Source organism: Phyllostomus discolor, chromosome 2 (genome assembly GCF_004126475.2).
Source record: "Phyllostomus discolor isolate MPI-MPIP mPhyDis1 chromosome 2, mPhyDis1.pri.v3, whole genome shotgun sequence".
NCBI classification, from domain to species: Eukaryota; Metazoa; Chordata; class Mammalia; order Chiroptera; family Phyllostomidae; genus Phyllostomus; species Phyllostomus discolor.
Genome location: NC_040904.2, coordinates 97,425,674 through 97,451,673, shown reverse-complemented (window position 1 = coordinate 97,451,673; position 26,000 = coordinate 97,425,674).

The following is a 26,000-nucleotide window of genomic DNA, read 5'->3' as shown; positions in this document are numbered from 1 at the left end:
TTTATTCTGGACTGATCTGGACAATAGATTTGGCCTTGTTGATGAATTTTCTTATCAACTTCCCAAGCATAGAAAATGAGGAAATTAACAACTGATTCAGGGCATGATTTGGACAATACACTAATCAAACCTATTTTTGCAAAATAAATCAGAAATATTGAAAAGAATCAATAGCATGCAAATGCTGTTTTTATATGTGAAACAACTAGATTCTGTAGTGAATTTTATATGTACAAGGTAAAACTGCATAGAACCTTAGTGATGAGGTAAACCTTTAAAATGAAGTGGTAACTCCAGGATAGGAAAGTGGCTTAAAAAGTTCAAGCAGGTAATTGTTGACTTAATCCAGGTTTATTATCATAGTATGTGCATTTGTGTCAAATAGCATGCAGGCTTTAAAATGTTCTAATCAGTAGTAAGAAAAATAAAAATTTAAAAAAAAAAACCTCAATGCCAGGTTCCCCTGCTCTTGAAGTATGACTGCTCAGCTTATCACAAGTGTGATGCCCTGCACTGGACACCAGTGTTGGGACGCAATTGCAGTTTTGGGTGAACGTTATGCATTTACCTGCTTTCTCACAATGCACTGTAGTTGGTTCAGCACTGCACTTCTAATGGCTCACATTGATCTCTTGATTCTGTGGTTAATTAAGATGTATTTTGCAGCACAGCGCACAGGTTCCATGGCTCAGAGGATTAGTCGATAGTTTTCTGTGGTTCTGCCATTAGCAGGGTAAACTGTCTTAAAGACATAGTCTGTTTTCTTTAGTGTGTGCATTTTTGTATATTTCAGATCTGATGCACAGCCATAGAAGTCAGAGATGGAGACAGGCAGCTGTGATAAGGTAGAAATATAAGGGACTAGGGGGTCTAATTCCAGATCAGAGTATTACACACTAAGAAAACTTGGGCAGAATTAATTTACTTGTACCTGTTTCTTCAGCTATGTAAAAAAGACAACATCTCTTGCTACCAATGTCATAGTATTATTTTAAGTATCAGATTCATTAGAGAAAGTACTTTGAAATCTATGAAGCATTATACATCAGCTTTGAAATAGCATGAGTTGAAAAACACTCAAAATATCACTTTAAAATACATACAGGAAGAGAATGAGGCACAGGTTGAGAAGATAAAGGAAGGAATAAGAAGTGAATGATTGGAGTCCAAGGCTTGGGAGGGAAGCAATGCAGGGGAGGGAGTGAGAGAGAGCAAAGTTGTGCTTTTATGGGAAAATAAAAGAGGATTACATGTAGGGTTATAGAAATAAAGAGGCAGGATAGTGAAAGCATGAGGCAAAACAAGGAGGGAGTGTTTACTTTTAACAAATCCAATGAATTTTAGACTATTGTGCTGCCTAAAATCTAGCTATTTTGTGCCAAAGAACTACTAAGATCTGTCTTTGATAATGCAAGTTCATGTCAGTGGCCTGGCAATTGTATACTTCCTTAGTTTTCCAAAAGCCCTTGCTGACTGAATACAACAGACTCAAAGCTGTTATCTCAGTTGGCTGTTCAGGTATCATGACCATAATTATCTTGCAGCAGCACTAGCTCAGCCAATGGTGTTATCACCATAAACCTCTAAAGGGTCTGGCAAATGGTACTCACCATTACCACATTTGGTCTACTAATACTTATATGCCCCTGGAAAGAGGTGTGTCTGTGGTTGCCAGCAGCTGAGCTGTTGCATATTGATTAAAGAAAGGGGGCAATGGAGTTTGGGTAATTTGCCAAGGAAATATTTGGTTACTTGAGAGCTGGCCTATGCAAAGAAATAGAAGTATTCTGTTTGCAGGATGTGGGTGTGAAGAAACAGAAAGAATGATTGATTTAATTCACTGCCTACACTTGGGAGAATCCATTTCAGAGAGGTAAGGGAAATTCACACATAAGTAACTGTAGGTGAGGCCCAGATGCATGGGAGAATGGATTTTCTGTATTTGACTAACAAATATCAGTCTGTGCGATCAGTTCTAAAGTACATGTCAGTGAAACTGGAAAAAAGCTCAACCTTGAGTTCAGATAACTGTTAGCTAAATTTGTCCACAGTTGCCTAAAATTACCTAATGATTGAATGTCAAGTTGTTGTTGTTGTGTGTGTTTTGGTAATTATGGTCCATATTTGTGAGTTTTATCTTTTTTTTCTGCCTTTAGCTCACAAGTAAATGAATAAATCAGGTGACTTTATGAAGAATCTAATTTCTTCACTATGATTTCACACACATGGTGGCGATGGAGAGAACATATGTTAATGATGACATTATGATTCACTTATGGGTATAACACATCTACTATTGGGATTACCACATTTGCTGATATAATCTATTATAAATTAACTCTTAGGAATCACATATGGAAAATCCCAAATGTCTGTCAGCAAAATGAATGCTAAGTGGTTTAACCCTCCATAAGGACTTCTTTATTCCTTTCCGAAAATTATTTTTCCAAAAGGGTATTACATCTTTGTTGCCTAAGTCCCAAGAGAGTGCTATTCAAGGACAACTTCTAAATAGGGAGATAGAGAAAACTCATTTATAATACTGAACATTTCTTCTGAAGTACAGTAGATACTTAGAACCCCAGGACTTAACAGTTTGTTTTAAAGATTTGTGAACAACCCAAAGATCCATTTCAAGGAATAATTTATAACATTGCCAAGTCTAGGATTTGAAGCATATGCTACAAGTAAGTGTATAGAAACTAATCATCAGCCCATCATTCAGGGACTACACTTCAACATAAATTCATGGCTCCCCTTTATTTCCATGGTCTCTGAAATTCACATTAAGGTATGAAATGGTTACTTTATATTTTATAGGGAAAACAGTACAATGTCCAAGAATTTGGAAATTAGAGAAAGTCTCAGAGGTAACATGAGAATATGAAGTATGATTTTTTTAAGCACAGTCACTTTATTTTTCTTATCTCAATTCCTCCTCCTTGTCCAACTCCCAGAAATTTCTGCACAGGACTTGTGCTAGAGTACCAATGGATGTCAAATATAAGCTTCTTTAGGAAGCAAGTAGACAGGCTGTGATTGATATCCATATCTGACTTTGAAGCCCATAGATCCCATTATACCGTGTGACTCAATTTTGCTGTATCCAGTTTTGTGTACCATAATCAGGAATTTGGCCTTTTCCAATTTTACGTCCTAAAACACTGTTTACTCTTCTATATGCAGAGCTCCAGAGGTGTTAGCTAAAAACTACTTAGCTACTCCAAGTTTCAATTCTTCTCTCTTCCTGAAAACATGGTGCCCTTTGGGGATGAAACTTCCTGGTAAAGGGGAAGAAAATTAGGGACTCTGGGATACTGATCTATTTTTATTTGTAAAAGATTAGACAGTTTTACAGACCTAAAATTTTTGCTCTTAGGACATTCCTTGTTGGCTATTTTGAATATTTTGAATGTTGCTTTTGTGGAAGCAGAAGCCTGAGTCTCTCTTAAAAATACACTTCCTAGAGAGAAGTTGTATATCTCTCAAATCCCACAGGCATCTCTACACTAGGCTGAGAAAGAAGCTGCTAATGGAGTTTAAAAGGTTGCCTTCATTAACTAAAAATAAATTTAAAGTGATTGGCCTTCCTTCAAAGAAGGAACACTCAAAATGGGCAACGTTAAAATGAAATGAAAGACAGATTATTCTGTGCAATGTTTTCCTGGTATGTTTTCTCCTTTCCTGTTCATAACTGTCTGCCACCTCAGAATCCTCTCTGGAACCTTATTAGACTTCAGGGCCTTCATAATGTTTGAAGGTGAACTCAGATCAATTTCCTGCATTTTTTCTGCCATGGTAAATCATTTATTGGGACGAATGTTTTACAAAGCCAGGCAAGAGAAAACTCATGAAAAATAAATATGGTAAAATACACTGTGCTGTCCTGCAGCAATCTTCAAGGCTTCATCACATTTAAACTCCCCATGGCATTCAAGCCAGTTAGAACATATCCACTCATTTGGTCTCAAGGTGGCCAGTTGAACTCAATTAGTATGTGGTGCCACCAAGGCCAAGAGTATCCATTTTATTTCCTCACATATCTTTTGATTCTCTCTGTTCTGTGGCCACAGACTTGTTGGACTGATCCAGTAAATAACATGGGAAGTTAGTAATCACAACGGGTAATAAGGCAGATAACGTGGATGGATACAAGTTTACTAGGTCCTATTGAAAACAAAACACAGGAGCAGAGAAATGGAAACAAGGAAAGTACCTACCTGATGGTTCTTAAGTTTTATTTCTAAGAAGAACTGACAGAATAAAATAAATATTTACAAATTCAAATTTGAATTTCTTTAAAAATCACTTTAAGTAGTAGGCAAAGTTACAAGAATGTATATCCTAGTAATGTTGCTATTTTGCCACTGAGGGCTCTAGTTATATCCCCAGGACTAATAACATGGCATAATAACCATTACAAAGACAAGAAAAAAACCTGCTAAATAGTAATAGCAATGTTAACATCTTTGGGCCTGAATTGCATCCACTCAGTTTGCTTTTCCTGCTACCTTTGTCAGCAGCTCTCATGTTCTGGTGTCAGGAGATAAAATGAGGGATGAAGGAAATAATATATATATATATATGCCCATATTATGTATCAAGATCTATCCCATACTCATTTAATTTAATCCTCATGACTACCTGCTGAAATTAATATAATTATTTCCATTTTACTGATAAAGAAACTGAGACTTAATTATATGCTTGAGCTTATGTAATTAGGGAAGAGTGAACCAGTCTTCAAATCAGATCTTTCTGAAATCTGCAAACCAATTTAAATAAGGCCTTGTAGACATTCCAAATGTAGACAAGTAGAGGAAAAAAACCTGGAAATGTGTTTAAAGTAGGGGGAAACATGTCAGGCATGGTGGGAGACAAACAGGCAGGATCAGAACAATTATTGTAACATTAGAGAATGGAGAACTCATCCTCAGATATAACAAAATAATGCAAATCAGAGGAAAAGCTTTCTAAATTTTTCTTGTGGATAAGATAGTTGCACCATCTTAAGTGGTTTTTGACGAAATATCCTCAGATGATCTCTCCTCTCCTTTGGGAATGTGTGTAGATTCTCTGATTGTATATATATATAATCTCCCCACCTGAGGACATGCTTAGAGAAAGGAGAAAAGAGAAGGGATAGAGAGAGAGAGGGTGAAAAACTTTGATGTAAGAGAGAAACATGGATTTGATGCGGACACAGGCCCACAGTGTCCACATCATTATGGATGAAATGAGACATTCACATGGACTACTGAGGTCTGTTGAGGAAAAGGGACAGCATGGCTTTGCTCTCAAGGGGAGCAAAAGCCTCGGCCTCCGCCAGGACAAGCCTTTATTGGGTTTCTCCATCCATTACATGATGGTCCTCATTTACTATGTACAGGTTCGCTTTAGGTGGTTACCTTTTACAGAAAACAAAGGAGCCAATACTGCTAATCACATCACAGAAGAGGGATATTTGCAAATGAAAAGGTGAAAGTAGTTGAACTGGTTACACTCATCCTTGGAAGATTTAGCATGGATTTTAGGAAGTTGCTTTGCATTAAATGTCCTTAATTCAGAGTGAGGGAGTTTTAGCAAAAAGCAAGACTCATAGTAGCCTAGATATATGTAGGCCTGATTTTCCACAGGAGAACCTATCCGTGGGTGTTGGTCCTGTGCATCTCCAAGTGGGAGCTGGGCTGACGCTATGCAGAACGGTCTACTACATGGATTGGTTGCCTCTTCCGCCTACACGGAACTGCAACCCAGGCATGTGCCTGACCAGGAACCAAACCCACAACCTTTTGGTTCACAGGATGGTGCTCCAACCAACTGAGCCACACCAGCCAGGGCTCTGATGATATCTTTTGACAAGAAGAACTTAGAATGTTTCTGATCACTTCATTTTCAGAAGCATTTAGTAGATTGAATTAACTCTTTTCTCTACCTTGACTCTTTTACTCCATCCAGTCCATCTGCTACAATGCCATGTGTTGAAGAAAACCTTGCTTAATTATTAGTTTAAGTGAAATAAGCCAGCCACAGAAAGACAAATACAATATGATTTCACTCATATGTGAAATCTAACAAACAAACTGAACTAACAAGCAAAATAGAGACAGAATAAAAGTAGAGAGTAGGATAACAGTTTAAGGGGGAGAGATTAGAGGGTGAGACTGAGCAAAAATGAAAAATGAGTCACAGACATGGACAACATGTGTTGATATGCGGGGGGGGGGTACAAGAGGATTAAATGATAATGGAAAAATTACAATAATTTTTTTAAAAATGAAAACCTTGCATTCATCAAATCACTATTCTATTTAAAAATATCAGTGGTTCATCCTATTTTCAAGGCTTTCCAAAATGTGTCCACACATTAGTTCCAGTCACATTTCCAGTTTCTCCTCTGGAATATACTCCCTTTGCTGCAGTCACATTCTCATCACTTTCAGGAGTTGCATCCTCACCTACCCACCTTCGTTTAGGTGCTTCTGTTGTCTTGCATTATTTTCCCACTCTGACTGCATATCTGAGTCGAGTCATTTACAAAGTATTTTAATACTTAGAAAATATAAGGAAGTTAAAAAATTTAAAATGATCCTCATAATCTCAAAAACCAAATAACCACTTCAAGCCTTTTCTAAGCCTTTTGTGTATTTTACTTAGTTCTGCAATGTATTCTTATAAAATATTATATAAATACTTTCATGTCTTTTTATTGATGTGGTAGGCATTTTCTATATCATTAATTTAAAATTCATACCCGAATATTATTGTACATTAATTTTTCCTGTATTAATGATATTATAATAAATATACTTTGGTATAAATATCTGTATATTGATTCTATTTTTAAGCTAAGTTCTTAGGTGTTAAAGCACTTTATTTAACAATATGGACATTCTCAGGCACCTTACTATGATATTATTTACAAATTTATCTCCAGAAAAATTTATTATAATTTATAGTCACATCAAATTAATATAACAATGCTATCTAAACTCACCCTAAAGCTAAGTATTATCTTTTTAAGTATTTTTATATTTGATATATTCATCATGATTTTAATTTTTATTTATTTGGTACTTAGTTGGAGATTAGCTTAAGAAAATATTTATCTGTTATCTCAATTATTCTATAGTGATTTAATTTTATAACCTCTCTATTTTCTTGTTCTTAAAGAAGAATATATAAAAAAGGAAAAGGAGAAAATATTACCAAATTATTGTTTTTTCTTATTTTTTTTCAAATCTTATTTTTTATTAGAAAAACATTAGTAAGTCTAAATAAAAACACAATTTTTCTCAGCCAGCAGAGTGGATGCTTTAAACAAAATAATTTGTGGCATATGCATAGGGTGATGATTGCTCAGTTTTCTCTTTGTTAATCAGTTTAAATCTCTGAGAGGAAGTAGGACATAAAGTGGTAAGAAAGCAAGTTTTTCTTTCTTTTTATTTCCTTTCGGGTACAAAGACTGGTTTAATGTAGAATGTGGGTAGGCTTCCCTCTGTTCCTCTTAATCTTATTCCAAACCATGGAGAGTAAAAAGGTTTTCTTCCAATTTTGGTTGTCATTAAGAATGCAAGGCTATTATTTTTCATTGAAAGTCCAAAGGGGTGCTACTTCTGAATTGAATTTATTCCAAACAAAACTATAACAGAATTTTTTGTTTTTCATTTTGTTACAGAACAAACAAGGGGGGCCTGGGACGATATACTATTATTGAAAAAGGCCTCGGGTCCGTTATGCCCGCCGCCCTAGGAAAGACGTCTTTCAATGCCAGAGATTTGTGAAAAGGAAAGGAAATTTTTATTTAATGCTATACAAACTTCAAGTAGTGACCTCATGTCTTTATCAAAAATCCTAAAGTCCCTAAAAACACTCACAAACAGACACAGTCCTTCCTTCCTTCCCCCTTTGCCCAGTCCAGAGTACTGTATCTCAGGAAAGGAAATAGAAGTCCATGGCTCAGGCAGTCTTCTGGTTCTTCCCAGTTAGTACTCCATCTTGACTGGGAGACCTCCCTGGGTTCCCAGCACCCTCCGCTGAGTCTCTGGGATCTCTGCTAAAACCAGGTGGTGGTTCCCCCTTCTAAAGCTGTGGGGGTCCCCACTCTGGCAAAGGCATGTGGTCCTCTCTCCCAGGGCCACGAGGGTCTCCACTCTGTCAAGGCTGCGTGGTACTCTCTCTCAGGGCTGCGGGAAGGGAGAGTCCCCACTCTGTCCAGGCTGTGTGGTTCTCCCTCAATAGCTGCCATGTCTGGGTTTAAATCCCCCGTGCCAATCTTCTTCCACAGCCCCATTTCCGACTCCTCCTACACTTGGGTACACTTGCCCTCAATCTGCTGTCTTCTCCAGCTTTTCTGGTCGCCATCGTGGGTCTGGGCAAGTGTCACCCCATGTCATGGAGCCAATCTTCTCCCAGCTCCCACGCAGGTGCTATAACTCAGGGGACCTGCCCCCCAGGTCCCATCTTGGGGGGGGAGGTCCCTTTCCATTCCCCTGGCCTTGAGCATGGCCATAGCTATTTAGCATATCTAAGTGACCAGCCAAAGGCTATAGGTATGCTAAATGACCATGCCATGGATTAGCTGCAAAGCTGCCCTGCATGCTCTTGCTCTGTGTGCCCCTTCCCCCAACTCACACCTGTGGGGGAAGGGGTGAAGACACCTTAAAATCTCCTGGACACCTTGAGTTCTGGACCCCAATGCCTATTTGGGATCCTCCCTCTTGGCTGCACCCTTAACAGTTTTAATGTTTGATTGCATCCAATTCAACAGTAGCTATTTCTGTGTGCTTTTGAAATTCTGTTGTTTATTTTCTTTCATAAGAAATGAAATTGCAAGTTCAGTTAGGGCTTGTAACTTAAAAGATTCTTGGATGTTGGTAAGTGACATGTTTATGGTGGAGATCATGGACTATAAATACCAGCTAAACCAGTCTTTGGCTATCAGAATTGGAGAAGATTGTGGCTTCTGTTCATTTTTTAAAAATTAATTAAAATGTACTTAACATACGATATTATATTAGTTTCAGGCATACAATATAGTTATTCAACATTAATATACTTAATATACCTAAGTGATCAATACACTGTCTAGTAACCATGTGTCATCATGTGAGGTTATTATAATATTACTGACTATATTTTATATGTGGCACTTACATCTCATGACTTATCCTATAACTGAAACATTGTATCTTTATTCCTTCTCCTTTTTTTGCCCTTTCTTCTTATCCCTTCCCTTCTTCTTCAGAGCTTCAAGATTTCTCAACTGTAAACCTTGTGATACAATGACATCATGGATATTCAACACAGAACTACAATTCCTTCAAATATCTCTTTCTTACCAAGCCTTATTAATAAAATCCATATTCAAATACTTTTCCAGAGTTTTTAAATAGGGAGATTTTTGGTTGAACTCTTTCTTTTCTGAAAGACATCTTTATTTGGAACCATAGACCCAAGTTATGAGCTAGATAGCCATCAGAACTTGATAGAACATGTATTAAATAATGCCTTAGACTTCCAAAAAATAGGTAATTTTTAAATATTTTTAAAATTTCTAGAAACATGAGTTCAATTATGTTCAATAAAAAACTATGGGGAACACTGGCAAAAACAGTTGAGCCCATCTGACTTGGTCAGATGGACACACACACAACACACACACACACACACACAATTTTACCTTAGACAGAGGGTACTGAATCAAGTCCTTTGACACATCTAGTTCAGTGCTACAAAGCTGGACCTGCCGTGCCATTGGCCATTGCGCATCTCCTTCAGGCAGCTTTTAAGAGTGATGTTGCAAGACACATTGCTAGAAATAACGGCTTCACAACTGCTTTGGAAAACTTTCTCTGATTTACAAATGGTGATATAATTTCCACATTTTCCAGTTTTCTTTCAAGGAAAATTCACAACTACCTTATATACAGATTAGAGGTGAAAGGGGTAGCTATTTCATCCAAACTTAATTTTAGGACTTCTATTTCCCCCAAATATTTCCTTCATTTAATGAGATGGGCTTAATAGTTTTTCTTGTATTTTTCAATATCTTATTCTTTAATTTAAAAAGCCCACATATTTCTTCAGTATGCTATAAAACTGATCCTGACAATGTTGTTTCTCTATATTAATCCAGATTTCCTGTGTTCAGCCAAGACATATTTCTTTCCTGTCATTTTTGCTGCACCTCTGTACTCTCATCGTACTTGCTGCTCATCTTTGGAGTCCTAGCTTGCTGTACAGATGTGTGACTCCAGTAAGCCAGTGCCTGTAAGTGTCGAAGTGAAAACAAAACATTTAGTGACTGTGACACTAAAACAATTAGTGATCATTCACATACTGAATTAACCACTCTGTATATCACTTTCATATTAGATAAAAAGCTTACTCTCTTCCGAAAATGGTTTCCTATTTTATGTCAGTATTTTTGTAGGACCATAGTTGGAAAGTCCTGATGAAATGGTATCTTTCTAGTCAATTGCCATGGGAATTGGCACAAGATTTACTGATGCCATGACATGTGCTCAGAGTCAGTTTGTTCCAAGTAAGTTAATTTACATCTGGCCCTTGTTAGGTTTCATAAACACTGAATTTGTTTTGCTCTCCTGTAACTTTAAATACTGAGAGAGTATTCTAAACATTGACTGGGGTATGGAAGTTGAAAACTTGATTGATGGCAGAAACTAATTATCTTCCCTTGCTGTATTCCTATTAATGAGATGTTTACAGAAAATTTCAAGGAGTTTGTCTCAGAGAGAAAGAAAACAAAATCTATTAATGATGGGTTTTTATCAAATGTTCTCCCCTATCAATTGTTAGTAAATCATAGCAACTGAAGGAACAGGCTTACTCATCACATTTTGAAAGTGTCAATATGCACAGTGGTGCCTGAAGGACTCTGAGAATTACCTTTGACCATAACATATTACAACTAATTAGTTGCATTGCTTTACATGGTGGCATAATAAAAAAGATCTTAATACTTGCTTACATTTGTCACATTCTGTCCCTGATATAAATTATCCTAAAGAAAGGGTTCCTTTAAATTGTCCTGTGACCACTGAGAAGTCAAGGCCATCAACCTGTTAGTGACACCTTAGAATAGCAAGCTATATATTTTGAAAGATTTTATTTATTTTTTATTGCATAGAAATTCATATAATAACCTATAGCCTAAGTAACATTTGTGTTGATCTAGCTTGACTGAAGTCAGTTAATTTGGCTTTATGTTCTGTTTATTCCTGTTTTGTGTTTTTAATATAATCTAGTAACTATAAGAGAGATATATGCCTTTCTTCTTCTCTCTCTTAAAGTTGTATTAAGATTGAATATCTTCTTTTTAAAACACATATTGCATATTTCTTCTCCTCTCTATAATATGCTACTGAGTTTGTATAAAAGTTCCATTAATTAATTCTGCTCATTTCCTCTTCTACAGAAGTTCTAAAGTTTCTTTTTTTTTCATGTAACTTTCCTAGTCCCCCTGGGGTATGGAGACAACATGTGCTGATATTATAGTTTCAAACTGTACAAGTTGTGCTTTACACATTGAAGAAGGTCTTAGTAAGCTGTGCCTTATTTCCTATTCTGCTATCAAAAATAAGCAATATATTAATTAGGTTTCTAAGTCTTATTCTTGTAATGACAATGTTAATGTATGGAATGGAATTCAAATGAGTTATGAGAATTCACTTCGTGTTTTCCTCAATTGTTTCTGTGCTTTGGACAAAGAGGAGAAAGGGGGAAAAGTAGAATGAACATGATGTATAACACTCTCTGTAAAGCAAAACCTTACACAAAAACATGTCTGTCCTTTGTTACCCATTTGTTTGCTTTCTTTTGTACATTTTTAAAAATGTTCTTGCATATAGTACTCTCAAAAACAGATAGTATCTTTTTCTATGTCTTTTTCTCTAAAACAAATCTTCATTAAAAATTAATCCAAATCATTCATTTTTTAAAAATATTTTAAAATTTATTTTAGAGAAGGGATGGGAAGGAGAAAGAGAGGGTGAGAACATCAATGTATGGTTGCCACTCACCTGCCCCGCACCAGGGACCGGGCCCACACCCAGGCTCTAGACTGAGAATCAAACCAGCAACCCTTTGATTCATAGACAGGCATTCAGTTCACTGAGCCACACCAGCCAGGTCCTCTTTTTCATTTTTGTCATTAGATTTAAATGAAGTAGTACAATTTTTTCCTTTCTGCAAATTAGAAAAGCTGCACTTTTATACTGAGTACATAGCCACAATTGTAATTAATTTCAATACAGAGGTTGAGTTTTCTATCATTTCTCTTAGCAGTTTTAGTTGAGATACATTATGCCATAGAGTTGAATGTACATTTGTGTTATTGGGTACTTAGTTACCTGTTTTGTTCTACTCTTGAGAAAGGCTAGGGATATTGTGACACTCTGCTCTGACCTTGTTTCACTCAGGTTAGAGCGAGTGAGCATCTCCATGTATTGCCGGTACAACAGCAGGATTTCAACTATGCTAAATCCCATGGTCCCTCTTTCCTCTTCTCAGTGAGGAAGAATATACAGTTGACATTTTCTCATCACAGTTCCTGTCTCATTGTTGTTGCCTGTTGGCATCCTGAGGGATCATCAGTCTGTATAAGCAAACTAGAGTTGTGAATAGGCCCAGACAGGAGGAAAGATGAAGGGAAGTCAAGGGTGAGGGCACAGGTAGGAGCTGCCTATCTGGAATCAGAAGAGAGAAGATGGATAGCATAGAAATGGAGTCAATGAAAGTTAACTTACCCAGCCTTTTTTACCTCCAAGTTAGAATTTAGGTGTTTAGTTTTAGGATATTGATTTCCATTCATTTTACATTCTTACTAGTTTTTCATTGTGGCTTTTTATTTTATGTTAGTCTCCCTGTATGTCTATTTGGGTTAACCCTTTTTCTTTTTGTCTTGGAATTCTATTATTTTTCCTGTTCTCTGTTCACTGATACTTACGTTTAAACAGATTACTCCTAACTAGTACATTCTATGGTCCATGGAACTCTCCTCAGCAATAATTTACATCACCTTCAAAAGAAGGCCCAGCAAAAGATAGCAAATGATCTTGTGTAGCTCTGACTAGTCTAGACAGCAAGTATTAACTCTTTCAGTGAAAATGTATTATAGTGCTCACAATAAATAAGAGAGAAGTCACTGAATAATACTGTGTATGAGTAGTAATGTCTTTGCAGTAGTAATTTAAAATTTGAGTTAAATGCCTTAAATATGGGTTTATTTTTCTTACATAATATTAATAATTTGTATCTGTTATTGGTTAGCAACTCAATAATGTCAAAGTTGGTAATTATTTCTGCAATTCTCTTGGCCTTTCCCTTGCTTCATAGTTCCAACATGGCTGCCTCTGCTCTGGACATGATCAAATTCAAGATAGAAAGAGATAGGGAAGAGGACAAGGCGTCATGCCATCCATCTATCCCTTTCCTTAAGAGAACCAGAGGCCTTCCCAGAAGCCCCCAGTAGAAGCCTTGCATCTTTCTGGCCAGGTCATCAGTCAGTTCTGTATCAAATACCTATCACCCCTATTTATAAAGGATGATGAAAATACTTGAGTGTTCCCATTCTTTAAAGTAAAGTTGGCAGGGGATAAGGAGCTGGAGACATGACTGAGTTAACTGATGAACAGTGCTCACCATGTTTCTTTACCAGAAAATAAGACAAACTATTTGGATATACATACATACACAGAAAAGATAAAACATAAAATAAACCACTAAGCAACTCAAAGAAAGAAACTATTGTGGTAACTTGCTCATGCTAAGTATTGTTCTGATGGTAAAATTTTTCCCTGTATATCATCTCCCTTCTAAAGTGTGCTTTGGAATTCTTTGCTTCCCAGCTTCTGAGTTTGTCTGACTATAAATAAGAATTTAAGGATAGAGAAGAGCTAATAATGAACCTGAGGAAACCAGCAAGATTTCCAATCATAACTATTATAAATTATTCTAGAAATCTCGGCTCTTCTCTGATTTCCCAGGACAGCCTACTTAAAGATCTCTTGAAAATGAGTCTAATTGTCTTATTATACTTTCTTTTTTTACCCCTGAAGGCTACTTTTTGGCTTTTTATCAGTAGAGAGTAACAAATATGTTACTATCCATGTGCTACCTTTCCCATTCCTCTACTGTAAAAGCACACATTCAGACATGTTAAGAATTCTGGTGAATCCATAACTCACATGACTAGTATGCAAGATTGCAAGACCCATTTATGTGATGCTTTAAACATTAACAGGAAATCTGGGTAGGTGTGAAGAAGTTCCATGGACTGCCAAGATCCATTTATAATTATTGAGCTAGAGAAGACAGGGAATGTGTCTCACTGAGAATAACTGCTTGGTTTTGGGGAAGCATCTGAGGAGAGTTTTTTCAGTCTTTATGCCCTCAATTGCTTTAGTTTGTGCCTTTCTGATTCCATAAGGAACAAATTGATGAATTATAGGTCTGCAGTGAAGGGTAATCATTTGTTAGCTTAAGTAAGATGCCTTGCCTTGATTGCAGTGTTCAGTATTGAATACATTCACTGAACCTCAGATCCAGTCATTGAAATGTAAATTACTCGGAGTGTTTGTGAATTTATAAAAGTCAAACACACTACTGAATGCTATGGGTGAAGTGAAGGCGGTGAGTTTTAGTTTTAAATGAACACTTATTAGATTTGGCAGTTTATAAATAAATATAGCATTTTTATATGCCTACTATGTGCCAGTCAAAATAATCCTGGCAGAGGTATCCAAACTTTTGGTGTTTCTGTGCCACACTGGAGGAAGAATTGTCTTGAGCCACACATTAAATACATCGCAACATGTAATCACAAAAATTCTCGTAATCTTTTAAGTAAATTTATGATTTTGTGCTGGGCCATATTCACAGCCATCCTGGGCTGCATGCAGCCTGTGGGTGGCAGGTTGGACACCCTGTAGTGTAAGGCAGTTATTTTCTATCTTCATTGTAAAAGACGAGGCAATTACAGCACAGAGGGTCCAAGTAATTTGCCTAAATTCACACAAGTGAAAGTATTCAATACATTTTTCCATTTGTTCTTTGTTATATTCCACAATTTAAATGTACTCAGGTTTATTCTTTTAGACTTGTATGGATTATATAATTTTATAAAATAAATATCATGGAATTTTTATTTTTATTACAGAAATCCTCAGATATATAACCATGATAGCATGTGATTTCTTCCAGTACCTGCTAAATTGTTTTTCTTCCTAGAGCAATTGTATACCTCCTATGTCCCCAGAAGCCATCCCCCAGCCCATGATGATACTTAAGTGAAAAGCTATATAAGATTACCCTTGACTTCCTAACATACAACCTATAAACACACTTATCCTTCACTGATTATAAATTAACAGATGATACTTCAGTTTTGCAGTTACAGCTGATGAGAACCTAAATTTAGTGCTCCCAGGTGTGTTTTTGTAGACACTGAGGGCAGGTTCATTCAGGGAGCCCTTTCCATTTCCTGGATGTACCTTTTTGAGATTACAAAATTGGAACCTGTGGATGCTACAGGCGTGCCAATCAAGTCCCATGCCATTTAGATACAGGGGAGACAAAGCACCAGCCTGTGCATGTGCTATCCTTGGTTCAAAGCATTGGGGCCTGCATTTCTTTCATGAAGCCAGTGTTCCTGGGAATCCATTGTTTCATCTCTAGTGCTGGCATTGCACTCATTCTGGATGGTGTACTGCCGAAGTGCACTGGGCCAACTGTGAGATCTTGTACATGGAGGGAAACACTCTTCAGTTTTGGAAGTTTCTCAAATGTGTGAAATATGAGGTCAAATTGTACACAGTACATCATCTTAATAAGCTCAGTATAGGAGTCATGGGGTGGCAAGCCTTTCTCTGTTTAGAGTTATCCTCATGTCCCAGCAAAGCAAAGACATTACTCCTGTCCCACTTGTCTCAGCCTCTCCATAGGAGATTAAGTCAGTTTCCCAAGACCTGGAGAACAAGCAGAAGGAGATGCTATTTAAAAGATATTGAATATGGTGCTTGTCTTCACTGACAATGGTGTTTATGCTTTGTTGGAGAAATGGGATCATTATGGAATGCCTCCATGCCTATTTTTGCCTTCTTTGAAATGCCTGGGGAGACAAGTGAATATGTATTTACCCAAATTGTATAAATTATTCTTATTTCATCAACACAGTGGTTCATCTTGACATTTGTGGAGTGTCTTTTAGCGCTTTTATTAAAAGCAATGCTCATTACTCCCTGGTAAAGAATAGATTTTTGTACACCCTCTTCACAGGTAAGATCTTTGAAGTAAAGGTAATTAAATATACATAGGTGAGATAATAAGGCACATGGCTAATGTCATCTCTGTGAAGCAATTTAAAAGACTGAGACATTCTTTCCTTGAACATAGACATATTAAGTGTTCATTATATGCCAGACAGTGTTCAGGTGTTGTGGATAAAAGATAAATAAGATAATAATATACCCTGCTCTCATGGACCTCAGAGATTAATAGCAGAAATCATATAAACAATTAAAAACAGTATAGTGCTCCAGTACTGTAATAAATTATTTTATAAGTTGGATAATACTCCTGTAATGAATGCACTTAGGAGTTAATCTGTGAACTTTGTAATATTCTATGCAAAACTATGCATGTGTGGGTATGTGTATGTGTGCATGTATATTTTACCTTAATGTACAGAATGCAGATTTAATGCAAGAGTAAAATGATAGATGAATTATTTTTCAGGCTGTTAGTCCTTTGATTTGAATATAGTTATTAGGCTAGGAAACCAGTCACCAGACTGGTTTCTGAGGAAACATGACAGAGAAGATAGGTTTAGGTATAGGGAGGGGACCAGCAGCAGTGCTGGTGAGTTAGTGGATGCCACTGAAGAATGGTGTGGAAGTCATGGATGGATCAGTCAGTGCTTTAATTTGTAAACAAAATAAAATAACCGTGACTAATTGAAGCAAAACCAGCAGACAGCCAGTCCCAGCTAGGAATGAAGGACTGCTCTGCAGCAGAAGGCCTAGCTGTCATGCCAGAGGAAGTCTGCCCAGAACGCCGCTACTGACACCTCATCACTGGACAGCATGCACTTCTGCCCCTTCCCTGTGCTGTGTCTACCACCAGTACCACGAATCCTTTGCACTTTGAGAGTCACATGTCTTTGTTTCTGTATTTAGAATCAAAGTCCTGGGCAGGGACATCAGGTTGATGGAGTAATCTGGCTGCCAGAGGTAAAAAAAGGAGGGAATGCTTGAACTATTTTAGCTTCTCTAGCATGAGGAAGGATCCTGTATTGACCAAAATGTGTGCATTGAGGCATGTCCTTGAAAAATAAAAAGAATTCAGGTACTGAGCAGTCAGAAAAACACCATACATGTCTAGCACAATTGGGAAGCCTTTCATTCTTTCTGAAATCTCAACTGTCTTCCTCTCTTGTGTGTTGACCAAACTCAGAAACAGGTGAGAAATCTGATACTCAATGTAGGAATAGACTAACTTTAAAAAAAATATTGTATTGAATTTATTGGGGTTATATGGGTTAATAAAAATCATATAGGTTTCGAGGGTACACTTCTATAATACATCATCTATATATTGTATTGTGTATTGTCACTCCCAAAGTCCAGTGACTTACCATCACCACTTATCACCCCTGTACCCTCTTTTACCTGCCCCAACCCCCTTCCCCTCCGGTGATCACCATGTGATGTCTGAGTTTGCTTGTTTTGTTTGTTTGTTTTGCTTAATTCCTTTACCTATTTCACCCAGCCCCTCAACATCTCCAACCCCCAATAGCTGTCAGTCTGTTCTTTGTATCTGTAGACTAGCTTTTCACCAGACCTGTTGAGTATCAAGGCATTTTTGACAGGCTTGAAGTATGGTTACAAGAGGCAATGATAGCACCTGAAACTAGCACCTGTTTGATGTGCTCAAAGAGTAGGTAGGCCGAATCTGCCACTGATGAAGTTGTAGCTTTGGAAAATCACTTCATTTAAATTGGTCTCAGTATCTTCACCAATAAAATGAAGGGGGGATTTCTAACATGCTATTCAATATCCTCATGTGACAATTTACTTACTCATCAAATGTTTATTTTGCATCTGCTCTGTGATAGTCAGTATTCTAGGCTGTAGTCAGTATTAGGTAACAGTAGTAAACAAGTGTAAAAGGCCTTTGCTTTGGTAAGAGTTTGGATTGGACTGCATAGGCACTCAACTTCCAGAGGAACAAGATAGGGAAAGTGAGAATCAATAAATCTATTTGTGTATACTGACTCTGAAATGACTATTAATCACAAGGAAATGCCTGGATTTCAGGGTAAAGAAAGGCTGAAAATATAAATTTGAGTTTTATAAGCATATTATGTGGTATTTAAAGTCATAAAATGCGATGAGGTCATCCAAGTTATGATCACAAATTGTGAAGAGAATAGGGCTGAGGCCTTAATCTTGGAGTGTTCTAATATTTAAAAAGCTGTAGTAAGAGAAATAAATAAATAAGGGGACTCAAGTGACATAGGGGGAAATACAGAAACTTAGGAAAAAGGTGATTCAGGAGTTTGGGAGTGGCCCACCTTGTCAATGCTGTTGATTTATCAAGTAGACTATTGTCCTTTTCAAGATGTGGGCCATGGGGGCTCAATAAGCATTCTCATAGTCAAGTGATGAAGATGAGAACCCAACTGAAGGGAGTGAGGACAGAATGGGAGATGAGAATGTGGGAACACAAAGTATACACAACTGTTTCAGGAACTGGTGCTAAATGCTGTAGCCACCATCTCAGATCTCTTCTCATCTGTCTTTGTATTACGGGTCAATATTTAAAGTCCTCAGAACAGTGTAGCGCTTGCATCATACATTCTGGCTCTGAACCATGTACAGGAAAGATGAAGTTCTAAAATGGAAGGTGGAATCCTAGTTCCTAACAATACTCACACAGTGGGGGGTTTTCCTGACTGAAAATGCATATTCAGATGTGTATCCCCCAAATTAACAGATGTTCATGGTTATCTCCATTAGATCTCTTATATTCATCATGATCTTCCATTCCAGCTACAGCTACAATCATTTTGAACAATTCTGTCTCACCTGCTCTATTGTATTTTTTTCCTTCCAGCCTCTGTTATGCACCATCACTGTTAGATGAATATTTATCTACCACTGTAATCATATCACCACCTGCTGGCAAATTTGTGCTTTCTCCTCATTGTCTATAGAATAAAGTACAAACTCCATAATCTAACACACTTTCTACTTAAGTCAAAACCATTTATATTCTTATTTATCTGACATATATTAAGCATTTCTTATTTCAGCAAGTCTGAATTACTATTTAATGTGCATTTTTGTTTTGCATGATGCAATTTATTATCTTTCTTGAGATAGTCACCATATCTCTATTCTATTAAGACTTCCAGAATTCTACTCCAGATGAAAATAATCCATTGCTTTTCATAAAGTGTGTAGAATATTACCTAAAAATTAGTTATATGTATATGTACATATGGAGCAGTGAGAGAGAGGTGTTGCTTTCTAAATTGCACTTAAGTTTTTATATTAGCCAGGAAACACATAAGGTCTCCTAGTTTGAACCTTCTGTGCCCTATAGCCCTGTAGAAAATTAAAACCCTTCCCAAACTCCCCAAGATTTCTATGAGTGTCCAGGGCTCTTACATTTCTTGGTCAGTTTTGATTTGGGAATTCTCAAATTTTCTTTTTTAAGTAACATTTATCAAGTGTGAAACATGAACCCTTCTCATTTTCCACAAGATCAAACAATCAATCAATAAGAAATGAATCAACAACACAACCGCAGAAGATGTGGTAGGTCAGAAGGAGGGTTCTGATTTCTTCAACACAAACTGAATTCAGAATTGCATATTAGACACTCCTATGCTTAAATAATCTTTTGGCTGTCCTACAATTGTAGGTTCTCTAATAATTTTTCCTTTATTTAACAACTGCCTTTCTAATACCATCTGATTGAACCCCTTGCCTTCCTTATTTTACTTTTCAGAAGCAGTTTAATTTTACACTTAGTTACCAACACTTTTAAAGTACCTATGGTTGGGGTTCATCTTCTGTACAAAACAGCCCATCAGGACACATGTTAAAAAATAGTTCTCTTCCCCAAAGGAACAATTAAGGTCAGCTGTTAAGATTTTTTTACTGTATGTTTTTGTAACTCCCTTATCTCTCTCATTAGGCAGCAAGTTTCTTTTTTTTTCTTTTTTTCAAAGATTTTATTTATTTATTTTTAGAGAGGGAAGGGAGGGAGAAAGAGAGAGAGAGAGAGAGAGAGAAACATCAGTGTGCGGTTGCTGGGGGCCATGGCCTGCAACCCAGGTATGTGGCCTGACTGGGAATCGAACCTGAGACACTTTGGTCCACAGCCCACGCTCAATCCACTGAGCTATGCCAGCCAGGGCAGGCAGCAAGTTCCTTAAGCATGTAGGGACAGAATTTTATTATTGTTCCTTGAGGGCAAGCACAGTGTATGACACATCACAGACACTGAGTATGTATTGAGGGCCATGGTTGGCTAGAATATCATCCCAACAAGCCTAGGTTGTAGATTCAGTCCCTGGTCAGGTCACCTTAAAAAAACAACCAATGAATATATCAATAAATTAAACAAAAAGCAATGTTTTTTTCTCTCTCTCTCAAATCAAGAAATAAAAATTTAAATGTGTGTGTATTGAGTGAGTGAATGGTTGCTACTGTTTCCTCTAGGTCTAAAATTCTATTTTGTTATTTGTCCAAATAATTAATTCTAAATTGATCAAAATGTTTATGAATATGCCTATTAACTGTTAGTAAGTACTCACATAGGATAACTATGGTTGAGTAAATATAGTTTTAAAAGGAGTGAACAGACTTCTAATCTGAGGGCATAAGATGTCTGGCTATGCTGAAGTCAGAGACAGGACACTGATGTTCGGCACCAGTCTGGTTGTTGATCTCTGCATTATTTGTGATTACTATCACATTTAAATAAAAGGCCAGCAGAAATCTTCAAGGTTTGTAACCCACTGTTACTCCACAGCATTAATACAGAAGCCGCTGTTACTGTCTGTCTCTGTTTGCTTCCCCAGGACATATCAATTCTCCCCCATGGGAGAGTTTTGTCTTCTTTGGGGTGGACACTGTCTTGTCACCAATGTATTGCTCTACAGCACTTAGAAGTTTAATAGGTTCTTGTTAAAGTAAATTGATTAGAATTGGGAAGTTTCTCTGATCCTGTTGGTATTGACCCTCATCTTTATTCCATTCTAGAAATGGCTAAATCTTCTATGTTCTCCAGAGACCAAAACATATAACCCATGTTACAAAACAAAGACTTGTTTTTCCACCTTCAATATTGAAAAAAATAGAAACAAAACTAAATGGAAACAAACCAAATCTATAAAGATGAAATAGTGAAATATCCCTTTTTAGATGAATCAACAAAAACAATACCCTAAAGACTATATTTAATCAAATAAATAAATCAAATGCTAAGTTAAATTGAGAGCCATCAAAGAGAAGCAGTTTTTCAGATCTTTAACAAGAATGAAAAATTGAGCCATATGTCAAAAATGGGAATGCTTTATCTTTTTATAACATAGCAATGTTTCTCAAAATGTGGTCTGCATGAGGAAGAGTACAGGGAGTGAGAGCTATTAGGCATAAAACAATGGAGCTATTTAGCCAGAGCAATGCCTTTGATGGAGAAGCAAATACGCAAAAGAGAATACAAATGCATTGTTTTAAAATGTGCTAATAAGATCCATGAAAGTAGAAGATGAAGTGATTTTTTACTCAGAGATAACAAATAATTTATATATATACATATATATATATTTGTGTTCCTTGAATACACACACACACACACACACACACACACACACACACACCTTTAATTCCCCAAAGAAATACATGTGCTTAAAACCATTGTGGTGCCTGGTGTTTAGAAGCAAGTTCATGGAATTTATTGTCAGCTAGGCAAATTTGAATCTTGGACTTATTACTTATTGCCCAGGTAACACAATACTGCAATTCCAGGCCAACACAGCTTCCTAATTTCTGAGGTAAGAAGAGTGATATGCCCTGGCTGGTGTAGCTCAGTGGATTGAGTGCAGGCTGCAAACCATAGTATTGCAGGTTCGATTCCCAGTCAGGGAACATGCCTGGGTTGCAGGCCATGACCCCCAGCAACCGCACATTGATGTTTCTCTCTCTCTCTCTATCTCCCTCCCTTCCCTCTCTAAAAATAAATAAATAAAATATTTTTAAAAAAGAAGAGTGATACATTCTTTAAGGTTTTTTGGGAGTATTATATGAATGTAACATGAAGAGGATCTAGGACAGTAGTCTCTAAAGAGCCAGATAATAAGTATTTTAGGCTTCGCAGACCAGGTGATATCTGTTGTAACTGCTGAAATCTGTCATTGTGGTACAGAGCAGTCATAGACAATATGTAAACAAACTGCTGTGACTGTGTTTCAATAAATCCTTATGTACAAAAGCAGGTGATGGACCAGGTTTTCCCTAGGAGCCATAGTTATACAACCTACAATCTCAGGCAAATGCTGGTATGTTGACAATGCTTAGAAATAAATTAAATATAAAAAAATCACCCAGCACAGTTTCTGCCACATAGAACATCTTGAGTAAATGCATTGGGACAATCAATCAATCAGCCAAGAAATCAGGCAATGAATATAGCCTGGTGAATCTAATTACCATTCCAACATCACCACTTAATATTTTGCTGTTTTACATGTCACTTTTTGCTGTTTCTACAAGATCCTTTGAGTTTCTACTGATGTCCCAGATATAAAAAGGTAACAACAGTACTGTACTCAGAATTTTTTTAATGACTTTCTTAAAACAATTGACTTAAGATAGGGTGTTTGGAAAGCTCAATGATTAAAATTGGGGAAAATTCCCTATAGTGTTCTTTCCTAAACAACATTCCAATGATGACTATGTACTAGGAAGTATTAGTAGGGTTCTATAGTAAAATATTTTTGAGAAATGCCATGTTAAAGAAAATTAAACAGATTTCTTTATTTCAGAAATTCTCATAGGCTTTGGTGTTAAAGAGGGTAGAATAATACTTTCTGCACAGCTTCCCAGGTATTCTTTAACTGGGAATTTTTTTTTACATATGTATTATTATCATCCAGAATATAGACTTTGGAGAAGGCTATTTGGGAAACACTATACTTTAACATAAATTAAATCTTGATACATTTAAAATAAATTGTACAAGTGGTCTCCTCAGACAAGGAACTTAGCAAACCAAAGGGGGGAAAATCCTAACAGTTAACTTAAAATTCTTACATTTTTTTCCATTCCATCACTTCTTTAATAATCATTCAGCATTTATTCTATTCAAGATAGAACCTTATTTTTATCCCTATTTAAAAGTCAGGGGTAGCTTTATGAATAGAAAGTTTAGATAGTCCATAATAAATGTCTAAAATCTCAAGCTCTTTGTTTCACATCCATAAAAATCTTTTCAAGTTTCATGGCAAGATAAACTTTTATTTCTAAAAGCAACTTCAAAGTTATATGAAGATAAAAGAAGAGCTTCAGTGAGTGAACTGGAGTAATATTTGGCTATAACCTGCAGGAGAGCTCATCTGAATTAGAAATAACTGTGATAACAGGTATCTTATAGTTTAGGTCATAGAAGCTTGAAATAGGTTTGTTTGAAGCAGCTTAGTTGATACTAACACTCTTGCATTAGAACCTTTTATAAAATTTGGTAATGAATTTTATTTAAGGAAAAATGAAGATGAGTCATTGTAAAGAGCCCTTTATGTATCTAAGGGGACTACGCTCTTTTTTTTTTTTTTTTTGACCTCAGAGAAGCACCAGAAAACACAAAGGAGCTGTTTTGACCAAATAATTGCTATAAATTCAGCATCACCAATCATCAATATTTCTATCGTAGGGCTTCCCTGTTATGTTGTTACCAGAATGGAACAGAAATTATTTTATAATTTCTGTGAGGCAGAAAAATAACTTATTTCTACTTTTCCCTCAGCCCCCAAAGCACAGATATACACACAGAGACATTGGTTAACTTTTCAGAATTTCTTTATAAGGATGTTCTTTACAATAGTTCTGTTTCTTTTTGCTCAAGATTATCATGAAACAATATTTACTATAGTACCAGTGGGATAAGAAATTGGATCTATAAAGTCTTCTGATAAATCATATTTATCTAATGACTTCATTATATATTTAGATACTGTGTATGTTTAATAATCTGTGCTTCTAAAGTGCTTGGTGCTAAGTGTACATGAGGCATTCAATTAATGCCTGTTTTTCCATGTAAACTGGAATTGGTAACTAATATGATCCAACCCAAACTTACAGTGTTAATCCATTCTCTGAAAATGTAAATTACATAGAAGCAATACAGAATAAAAGTACATGTCCCAAAATACTGGTGGGTGATATGAGTTAATTAGATGGTTACAAGCTAGGCATGTGTGTGTATACACATATATTTGCCTAATGTTGCATAATCAGAGATTTGGGGAAATATTTTAATTTCAAATCTTAGAAAGAAAACTGATTAACTCCCCCCCTTGGAATGTAATGAGTAGGGTTGGGTGAGTGGAGAGTAAAACTTGACATTCGCATTTAAGATTGTGGGTTCCGTGACTTGGCCTTTGTAGGATGGCTTTCCTATCTAACTCAGTGGGTGTATTCAAGTGATTTTAATGCAGGCAAGAGAAGCGTTATGTCTGAGAAAACAAGTGGCCAAATCCAGACAGAGAGTAATTTTTGCTCTTTCTGAATTTGGTAAATAATTAGTGCTATTTTAGAATTTATCATGATTAATATTAGCATTTAACAGTGGGCAATTGTAACCCACCCTGCCATTTTTTGTCATTGTTTCTGGAAGTGCTGACTCTGACTGCTCTGTAACCATAGATAAACAACATGCTTGTATAGGAATCCTAGGAACTAATTTCCATATACAGACTCCTACCTTCAGGCATTCCAGTTCTGGGAGATTTGCTGACCTTCAACCATGGACCAAGGATGACATGGAACCAAGATGACTAAACCAGGATGATGCACAGTGGACCATTGCTTGCCTTATCAAAGTGGACTATGCTAGTCTGCACACAGAGAAATTTTCAACCACCTCCCTTGATCTGTTTCTTCTGTTTCCCCTCTCTCTCTGTATAAAAACCTCTTTCTCCCTTGAGATGTGGAAATGGGCTTAGTGACAAGAGTCCCCCATCATCCCAGGGAGATGGACTTTGAGACAAAAGTCTCCCATCTTCCAGCTTGCAGGCACCTGAAAATGAACCACCTTCCTTTTTATACCAGCACCTGCCTCTCAAGTATTGGCTTTCGAGGCTGCAGGCCACCAGACTTGCACCTGGTCACAGTATCAGATGTTAAATGCAACATATGCAAATAGTCTAAGTCAGATTACATATTTCTTATTATATTTTAGTCCATAACCCTTGAAAATTAGATAGCTGTTGTGGTCACATTTTTCTCTTTCTTTTTAAAAATCTTTTAAGAGTTTATTTGAGCCAAACTGCTGACATATGCCAGGGAGCAAGATCTCAGATACTCTGAAGAATAACAGTACTGTAGCTTCTTTTATGCATTTGAAACTAAGGAGGGAATGTAAGGAAGATCACATGGAGGTATGAAAAAGCAAAGCAGGAATTGGATTACAAGAGTTAAGATTATGTATGTGCTTTCTTTAGGGTGGTTTTATCTTTGAGGGGCATCACTACTGGCATCCCAAAGGTACGTTAACCTAGATGCATAGGACCAATGGACAGACCTTGCTTAAAAACCTTTTACTAAAGAAATTAAATGTTTGAGGCATGACTACCTATTATGACCTTCCCAGTTAGAAATTTAGTGCCAGTTTAGTGCCAGAAATTTAGTGCCAGAAATTTACTATAGTGCCAGTGGGATAAGAAGTTGGATCTATAAAGTCTTCTGATA